Raw genomic sequence first — 9,598 nt, 5'->3', positions numbered from 1 at the left:
GTAAATTCAAAACGAATAATTATTATTTTTCGACTGTATACGTAACAGCAGTAAAAATACAAATAACGTAAGGCACGGGCGAGAAGTGATGATTCCACCCTGCGTGAAACTTAGTTTAAGTACATTTTAGTACAAGCCTATACTAAATTTAATTAGAATAAGACAGATTAAAAGATGTTCGAAGTACGGCTCAGAATTCAATATTTTGGAGATTAATACATGATTCCCTTCACTGAGAAAAAAAGAGGCTACGATTAACTTTTTTTCGTCATAACTTTAACACTTTTCGGGTGTAAAAATATATCAACATTTTTAATGTTAATTTTACACCTTTTGAGGGTAAAATCAACATGAAAAAAGGATAACTTTAACCCATAATACACCTAAAAAGGGTGATATTTACACCGATTTCGGATCAATACTGCAGGGTAAAATTAACATTTTTGGAATGTTATTTAAACTTTTTCGGATTTCTCTCAGTGTTCTAATCCCATTGCTTTTCTGGTTGAGAATCAGTAACTCCTTATGGCACCAACTAATATTGATCCTTAGAAATAAACTCTTGCATTTTTGACACGAATGTCAACGGTCTTATAGCGATAGTACGAGTGTTGTAAATAAACGAATTAATGAGGCATGTGTTGAAAGTACATTGTAAAATGTTCTTCAAGTCTCTCAGCAGAGAGGAGATGCAAAAATTTTATTAAAAATGTCATGCATTTAAATTTGAAATATACCGTTGTCGTGAAGTTGTAAATTTTCGCGCTTTCTGATTTTATTAATTTACACTTGACTATCTTCCCATTTAATACCTCGATGCCATTCGGCTCCTTGTTCTTGTTGGGATGATTGCAAGGACCTGAAGTGGAGTATCTTTGTACATGGAGAAATGTAATAATGGATTCGTGGTAAATTGACTGGGACTGTTTCACGGATTATTTAGGCTGAGCCTTTTTCATTTGTACTTTTTCATTCTCTACTCCACATTTTCCTATTCTTTCTCACTTTTGGCTCCGTATCAACGCATTTCTCTACATTCTGCAACATATTGTTGTATATTTGTATGTTATTCAAGAAAGGAGACTAAGAGAAAGGACAGGGGAATGAGAAATTTGTGCCACCGAAAAGAAGAAAAAATATATATACACGGTCGCATGAAAACGCAAGAGAGGGATAGAATGTAGAAAAAAAAGCCAGGAGGAAGAATAAAATGTATATGAAAAAGCAAAAAAAAATATCACTACAAAATCTATGTTAATGTTCTCTCTAACATAAACATTTTGTTGTCGTTCCTTGCACTGCAAAGTATCCTTTCAGAACATGATGACACTGAAGATGTACTTGCATTTTGTCCTTCTGCATAGAAATTCACTAAAATTGTACAATAAACAAATGTCCCATACAGTTACTTAAAGTCGAATATGGCAGGAATGAATACATGTCTAGGGACATACTCATAGCATGGCTTTTCCATTTGTTCAGCAATATGCATTCACTTATTCCATGGTAACAGGTGAATCTCTTCATCCCATTAGAGCATCAACTAAAAATCAATTATGTTTCTCTAAATTAGATGGTTTTAGAGATATGTATTTTGCTGAGTCAGTACAAAAGCTTTGAGGAATTATCTCACAAAGAGACTTCTAAGTTGTTTGATATCATTTGAATACGAATAAAATTAATAAATTAAATTTATTAGTTACAGAAATATTGACATGGAGTGCAGAAAAAAAATTCTTTTACAAATATCACAGAAATCTTTCTGATTTGACTTTCGGTTATGAAAACAATAAAATTAGGTCAGAAAAAATCAAATTAAAAACCTAATATTTTTCTGTGTATAAATAAAATTAATATCATGAATTGTAAATGCTCAAGAATAGTAGAAAATTCTTGGCAAAGAGATGATAAGAAAGTTATAAACCATGTTGGCATTTTTGCTTTGTATCAAAGGATTTATGTTGATTTTTTAATTTTCAAAATGACCAAAATTATACATTTTTACTCATTGAAAAATCATTGAAAAAGTTTGGCTCAATTTTGGGAAAGTTTTAAAAAAAATAATCTAACAAAAAATAATTTAATATCTAAAATAATTTAACAAAAATCTCATTCGATTAAGCTGAAATTTTAGTATGTTCTAACTGATGTCAAGGCCTTTTCAGAACATATATAAAATACGACGTAGGTCAATCGATTGTCTGGATACTGGGGCTCCAAGTTCAAAATTAGGTTCTTAGATGTGAAGATCTTCATTGTCGTTTATTTATCAGAAATTGTTGATTTTTTAGTATTTATTAACAAGTGCAAAGTCACCCGCTCCTTATCCCAAGTGCAAGCCTTTTTTCTTGATTTTTTTTTAATTGTATTAAAATTTTGTGGAATTAATGCTAGTGGCACAAAATCCATTCATTAACAACTGAATACAAATAATTTTATCCATTCACCCCCCTCCCTTCACTTTAACTTTAATTGGGTCCCAGTTAAAATCCTGAAAGCCAAAATCTCGAAAGCCAAATTCCCGAATGGGTCGAAATTCCGAAAAATAAAATTCCGAAAGATAAAATTCCAAATGTTTAAAATGTCATAGCTATTCAAACGATTGCAGCCGCACTTCAAAGAGGCAAAGAGAAATTTTCTGTGTTTTAGGAAATTATTCCACACATCCTCCATATAATTTTGTACTTTTCAGGATTTTGACAATTCGGGATTTTGACTCATTCGGGATTCCGAACCATTCAGAATTTTAACTTTTGGGATTTCGAATTTCGGGTTTTTGGTTTTTCGGGATTTTGGCCCATTAAGGATTTTGCCTCTTCGGGATTTTTTCTTTCGGAATTTTCTATTTCGGGATTTATTTTTTTTATTTACGTTATCTTTTGCTGATCATTTAATATTATTTGACTAAAATTGATAGAATTCCAAAATGGACAAACCCATTTCAATTTGGTGAAATTAGATTTGTCGTTAAATAATTTCGGTTGCAGAATAAATAATTTTAATTGCTGATTTTTCAAGTTCTTCCAAATGCTAATTCACCGATTGGCTTGTCGTATGATATTTGCAGGATTTGGCGGTTGTTCTTTATTTAATTTGGATGGCTTTGACCTAATTTTACTCGGTTTATTGATTTAAGATTTTGATCTTAATTTAATGCAGTTTGTTGAAATGATTTATAAGCAATAGGTACGCGAATGAGAGTAAATTGATCACAGTTCCGATCAAACCAAACTATACCGATAGAAATTGATTACATAGGTGGCACAGGGGTAGCACCGAACAGTGATTTGTATTTCTAAATTACTTGGACTATGCGGAATAATTCTTCAGTAGACAAACATCCGTATAGTATTTACGGATTCATACAGGTCTCGTCTCCTAAAGTCCAATATCTAGTCAAAAATTCGCAGCGTTTGATGCTACCCCGTGTTGGGTGGTGCCTTAGTTTCCTCTACAATGTTCTTCCAAAGTGAATTTTTTGCTGGTCAAATTTTATTTTATACAGAACTTAATAATTTTGTGAGATTTAACAATTTCTTTTGACACTCGACAAGTTATTCCACATCTCTTAACCCTTTAACGTCGGATGAATATCCAGAAAATTATTAGAAAATAATTTTGTTTTTTATGGATCCTTCATAATTTGGCCAGGAAAATTTCTTGAAATCAAAATTCACATCTTCGTCTTTTTCAAAGTTTTGTCTGATGCCTCTTCCTTTCTTTCTCACTCTTCTTCTTCTTCTTCTTCTTCTTCTGAACATCACAAGAAATTCAATTTAGATTAATACAATTTTGGGTAGAAAGGTAAAGAAAAGTGAAAAAACGAATTGGAATAGACATTTGTAAGATGTTTCAGACAAAAAGGATTTTAAATTTTGGCTACGTAATCTTCCGGATTTAGAACGTGGGTCAGAAGAATTCCTGATTAAATTAATTACTTATAGCTCTGATATACCTTTTAGATCAAGAAAATTTCACAAAATCAAAATTCACATCCCTGTTTTCTCTAATGTTTTGCATACGTCAATCCCACTCTGTTGCACTCCTCTTCTTCTTCTTCTTTTGAACGTCACAACAAATTTAATTCAGTTTGAAGCAATTTTGTGTGCGAAAGAGTGGCGTATTCGTATACAAAACGTTTGACAAGGAAAGGGTTGTGAATTTTGATTTCATAAATGCAAATGGCTCATACAACCTGAAAAAGAGTTTTCCACCGTTTTAAGGCCTCTATACATTGGGAGCAATTTTCGTTAAAAACATTCTTTTGAAGGAAATTTCTTACAGTGCTGTATAGGTGGAAACGTCAAAATTCTGTCAAAAATACCATTTTTGACAAAAAATTACTCTCAAAGTGTAGAGACATTTACTCTGGAGGTTGGTTACCAACGCTAAGACGGCGGTGGCCGCTATCACACAAACATTGAATACCTTGAACACCTATATCTCTCAAAATTTTTGCTCTCAAGAGCTTTAATTCAAAAGCAGTATTACGAAATAAATAAGTAAAAAAAAATAAAAGATGTATTGGAGCATTACTGACCAGATTTGATTTTTTTAAAATAATTTTGTAAAATAATGAATCATCAAACTAAATTGAGATTAGTTAGTCCAAAGTTTATAACACCGAACGGTTATTAAGCTAAGTCCTCTTTTATAAACCTGTGAATCCATCCAATACCAAACCAAAAAGAATTTTTAAATCGGCAAGGTCATTTGAAGGTTATTAATGACGGGAGTTTTCGATTTTAAATAGTAAGGTACAGTAACATTTTTTCCATCAATCAAAATTCAATTTTCTTGCTGTCGTAAAAGGGTTAAAGAGTAAATATTAGCTTTCGACAATATTTGAATAAGTTATTTGTATTGAAATTACTACTGAAGAATCTTCACGATCCGCATGATTTGTTCATTAGACCTGTGTGAAAAGTTAATGATCTATTAAGTTCAGTAAACCAGAAGAGAGCAAAAGAACCAGAAGAAGTAGAGAGGAATAGTGAAAAAAAAACGACATAACTTAATTAGGACTTTCGCCTATATGAATTATTATCATGTGAGATTGAGCAGAACAAATACACGTTTGTTGTATAATTAAATATTTTCCGAATTCACGAAAATCTGTCTTTTCTTGGATTTCTCGTGTATATCACATGAAAGCTTTAGACATTGGTCCCAACATCAATCATATGTATATAAATGAAATGGCATTTGAGGCATGATGATGAGAATTTGTATATCCTTCTCAGGGATTCTCTTCCATAGCTTGGAGTGTTGTGTTTTTGGGTCCATATAATACGATTTTGGGCCTTAAACTCATTCAGAAATGTTTCAATTTTATCCTCCCTTTCGGCGTGAATGGATGTGAAGGTGACATGGGAATGTCGCCCAAAAAGTGGATGATGAGTGAGAAAAAAGAAACCCATGAATCGCAACATCAAAAGGAATTATCACTTAAATTTCATTCACATGTCGACGCATTTTGAGAAATATGTTTCTCTATGGACAAAATTTGCCGCCACATTGAAAGTTATCAATATTTATAGGTTCTCTCCTCTCGATTTCGTTTTTTTTTACTTCTTCTGTTTCCAATTACCACCCGGATAGTGCAAAGGTCCAGCCGAGATATGACTCAATGGATATTCAGACGATATGTTCGAAGAGGAAGACCCCAGTCGAAGCACACAGTAAAAAAAATTACCACTATTATAGTGTGTAATCTTTCACACCACTATAATAGTGGTAATTTGGAAAAAATGTTTAATTAAAAAATTGTTGAATTTCTAGTTGTTTAATTTAAAAATTGTTGAATTTCAATTTGTTGAATTTTAATATTGTTGAATTTTTTTTGTTTAATTTTAAAGTTGTTTAATTTTTTTTTTGTTTAATTCTCAAATTCACAGTAAAAAAAATTACCACTATTATAGTGTGTAATCTTTCACACCACTATAATAGTGGTAATTTGGAAAAAATGTTTAATTAAAAAATTGTTGAATTTCTAGTTGTTTAATTTAAAAATTGTTGAATTTCAATTTGTTGAATTTTAATATTGTTGAATTTTTTTTGTTTAATTTTAAAGTTGTTTAATTTTTTTTTTGTTTAATTCTCAAATTGTTTAATTTTCAGTTGTTTAATTTAAAATTTGTTGATTTTTTTTTTGTTTAATTCAAAATTTGTTTAATTTTGAATGTTTTAAAATTTTAAAAGTACAAACACGCATTGTTCACAAAAAATTATTTTTTTTATTTTCCTCATTAAGCCCAAAACTTTCATATTACATTGGACACACTTCTTTTCATATTTTTTGTTCCATCTGTTGGATGTATTTTTAACACGTATCGCTGGAAAAATTCCAGTGTGCAAGCAATCTCTCTGGGAAAGCATTCATTGAAAATGTAATACATTGCGAACATTATTTCAAACGCTTCCCAGTTATTTGCTCCTTTCTGAATCTCCTGCCCTTTGTAGAATATCATGTGATCTCCTGTGTTTTCTGTAAATCGTAATAATGAAAATTCTATATAAAAAATTTGCTTAAAACATACTTTTATCAAATTTACCTATAATATAAACCCCAGGATGTGACGTCATGAGATTTTGCGAATTGATCTGAAAAATACAAATAGGATACAAAAATTACTTATGCTTCAAAATACGAAATAACAATCTATACCTCTTGGTGTTGCAAAATTGTGTCAGCATCTTCCTTGAAATAGTGGCAAATCGCTTTTATCAATTTCTCCAGGTCTTTTTGTCCTTCGAATTCTTTCTTCATGCATGCAAAGTAAATCATAACTGTATTTATCCCTGAGCTTTGGAGTCATAGTTTGGATGTCAGTTTCTGTTAGATTCTTAAAGTGTTCGAAGAGTCCATCTTGCGTCTTTAGAATTTCCCACTTGTTGAGCAACTCTGTAAGTTCCATTTTTTCATTGATGTCCCGTCTAATTAGAGCAAAACTATCTCCATCGTTGAATGGGTTGAGTGATTCATCTGTTTGACTGAAGATATTCGGTTGATTGTTGATGTTCCCGGAACATGCGTTATTGTCTGCTTTCAAAGTCTTTATTTGTTTGTGCAGCAATTGATCGTCAAACTTGGTTTTATGAGGTTGATTTAAATAATTGTTCTTGTTTCTTAGTTTCTCTGCCATAAAACAAAAAAAAATAAATCTTACGAATTGTTCTTAATATTTTCAATATTATTTTCAATCAATCTGTCCGGAAGTAAGAGAAAGTACATTTCACGCTTCAACAAGTTCACGGTGTAAAATTCACCCCAGGCGGACAGTCTTCCACATCTATGGCACAAATTGTCTTACATAGGTGCTATATAGAATCATCCTGCCAATTTTCACATGATATTAGGAAAAATGTGGAAATATGTTCACAAAAACCCTCCAAATGAGTCATCCGGGAGTCTAAGAAAGTGTATCAATTCATTAAATCGTTTTCTTCGTGAAATGTGACGCACTTGATCGCCTGATCTATTCTTGGTGGACTCAATGAGGTCCTAATTATCTATTTTCGTCTCTAAATCATAGTTGTCTTACAAAATTTCCACAAATTTCCAAATTATGAATTTGACATAACTACACTTTCTCTGGCATTACACAAAATACATCCTGTCTCAATAAAATTTGCAAGAATCAATCAAATACTAACTTCTTGAACTACACCAAATTCTCATCTCTCGATTTACCACTTATTTTATTAGAAAAATTAAATTAGAATAGCATAAAAGCACTAAACTTACCTCTTTGTGAACGCTTTCCGTTGGTCGCGCAGAATAACAGTATCACAGTCACCACAGTGAAGCTAGCAACATCACGCCACATTTCGCGACTATCATAGTAGTAAAAAGACACAAATTACCACCATAATGGTATCAAATTTTCAACAATTTTAAATTAAACAACTTTGTTGAAAAATCTTGACTATAATAGTGGTAATTTTTTATCACGTGACAATAAATTACCAAAATGTTGTGTATTTTTTAAACATTTTAAAATTAAACAATTAAAATGGTCATTTTAACTCTATAATGGTAGTAAAATTTTACACAATTTTTTACTGTGTTGTTTAATTTTCAGTTGTTTAATTTAAAATTTGTTGATTTTTTTTTTGTTTAATTCAAAATTTGTTTAATTTTGAATGTTTTAAAATTTTAAAAGTACAAACACGCATTGTTCACAAAAAATTATTTTTTTTATTTTCCTCATTAAGCCCAAAACTTTCATATTACATTGGACACACTTCTTTTCATATTTTTTGTTCCATCTGTTGGATGTATTTTTAACACGTATCGCTGGAAAAATTCCAGTGTGCAAGCAATCTCTCTGGGAAAGCATTCATTGAAAATGTAATACATTGCGAACATTATTTCAAACGCTTCCCAGTTATTTGCTCCTTTCTGAATCTCCTGCCCTTTGTAGAATATCATGTGATCTCCTGTGTTTTCTGTAAATCGTAATAATGAAAATTCTATATAAAAAATTTGCTTAAAACATACTTTTATCAAATTTACCTATAATATAAACCCCAGGATGTGACGTCATGAGATTTTGCGAATTGATCTGAAAAATACAAATAGGATACAAAAATTACTTATGCTTCAAAATACGAAATAACAATCTATACCTCTTGGTGTTGCAAAATTGTGTCAGCATCTTCCTTGAAATAGTGGCAAATCGCTTTTATCAATTTCTCCAGGTCTTTTTGTCCTTCGAATTCTTTCTTCATGCATGCAAAGTAAATCATAACTGTATTTATCCCTGAGCTTTGGAGTCATAGTTTGGATGTCAGTTTCTGTTAGATTCTTAAAGTGTTCGAAGAGTCCATCTTGCGTCTTTAGAATTTCCCACTTGTTGAGCAACTCTGTAAGTTCCATTTTTTCATTGATGTCCCGTCTAATTAGAGCAAAACTATCTCCATCGTTGAATGGGTTGAGTGATTCATCTGTTTGACTGAAGATATTCGGTTGATTGTTGATGTTCCCGGAACATGCGTTATTGTCTGCTTTCAAAGTCTTTATTTGTTTGTGCAGCAATTGATCGTCAAACTTGGTTTTATGAGGTTGATTTAAATAATTGTTCTTGTTTCTTAGTTTCTCTGCCATAAAACAAAAAAAAATAAATCTTACGAATTGTTCTTAATATTTTCAATATTATTTTCAATCAATCTGTCCGGAAGTAAGAGAAAGTACATTTCACGCTTCAACAAGTTCACGGTGTAAAATTCACCCCAGGCGGACAGTCTTCCACATCTATGGCACAAATTGTCTTACATAGGTGCTATATAGAATCATCCTGCCAATTTTCACATGATATTAGGAAAAATGTGGAAATATGTTCACAAAAACCCTCCAAATGAGTCATCCGGGAGTCTAAGAAAGTGTATCAATTCATTAAATCGTTTTCTTCGTGAAATGTGACGCACTTGATCGCCTGATCTATTCTTGGTGGACTCAATGAGGTCCTAATTATCTATTTTCGTCTCTAAATCATAGTTGTCTTACAAAATTTCCACAAATTTCCAAATTATGAATTTGACATAACTACACTTTCTCTGGCATTACACAAAATACATCCTGTCTCAATAAAATTTG

At 31.5% G+C, this 9,598-nt stretch overlaps 2 long non-coding RNA genes across 2 annotated transcripts; both read right to left on the bottom strand.

Annotated features, from left to right (window-relative positions):
- Positions 1-6,282: 6,282 nt before the first annotated feature.
- On the bottom strand, positions 6,283-7,039 carry LOC129802130 (uncharacterized). The gene is made up of 3 exons (XR_008751765.1): positions 6,668-7,039; positions 6,555-6,603; positions 6,283-6,487 (listed from the first exon to the last, which is right to left on the bottom strand). It is a non-coding gene; the product is annotated as an uncharacterized LOC129802130 (long non-coding RNA).
- Positions 7,040-8,374: 1,335 nt separating this feature from the next.
- Positions 8,375-9,003, bottom strand: LOC129802129 (uncharacterized). The gene is made up of 3 exons (XR_008751764.1): positions 8,632-9,003; positions 8,519-8,567; positions 8,375-8,451 (listed from the first exon to the last, which is right to left on the bottom strand). It is a non-coding gene; the product is annotated as an uncharacterized LOC129802129 (long non-coding RNA).
- Positions 9,004-9,598: the final 595 nt, after the last annotated feature.

Source organism: Phlebotomus papatasi, chromosome 2 (genome assembly GCF_024763615.1).
Source record: "Phlebotomus papatasi isolate M1 chromosome 2, Ppap_2.1, whole genome shotgun sequence".
NCBI lineage: Eukaryota > Metazoa > Arthropoda > Insecta > Diptera > Psychodidae > Phlebotomus > Phlebotomus papatasi.
The sequence above is the reverse complement of the archived record's forward strand: the minus strand, read 5'-3'. Positions and strand labels throughout refer to the sequence as shown.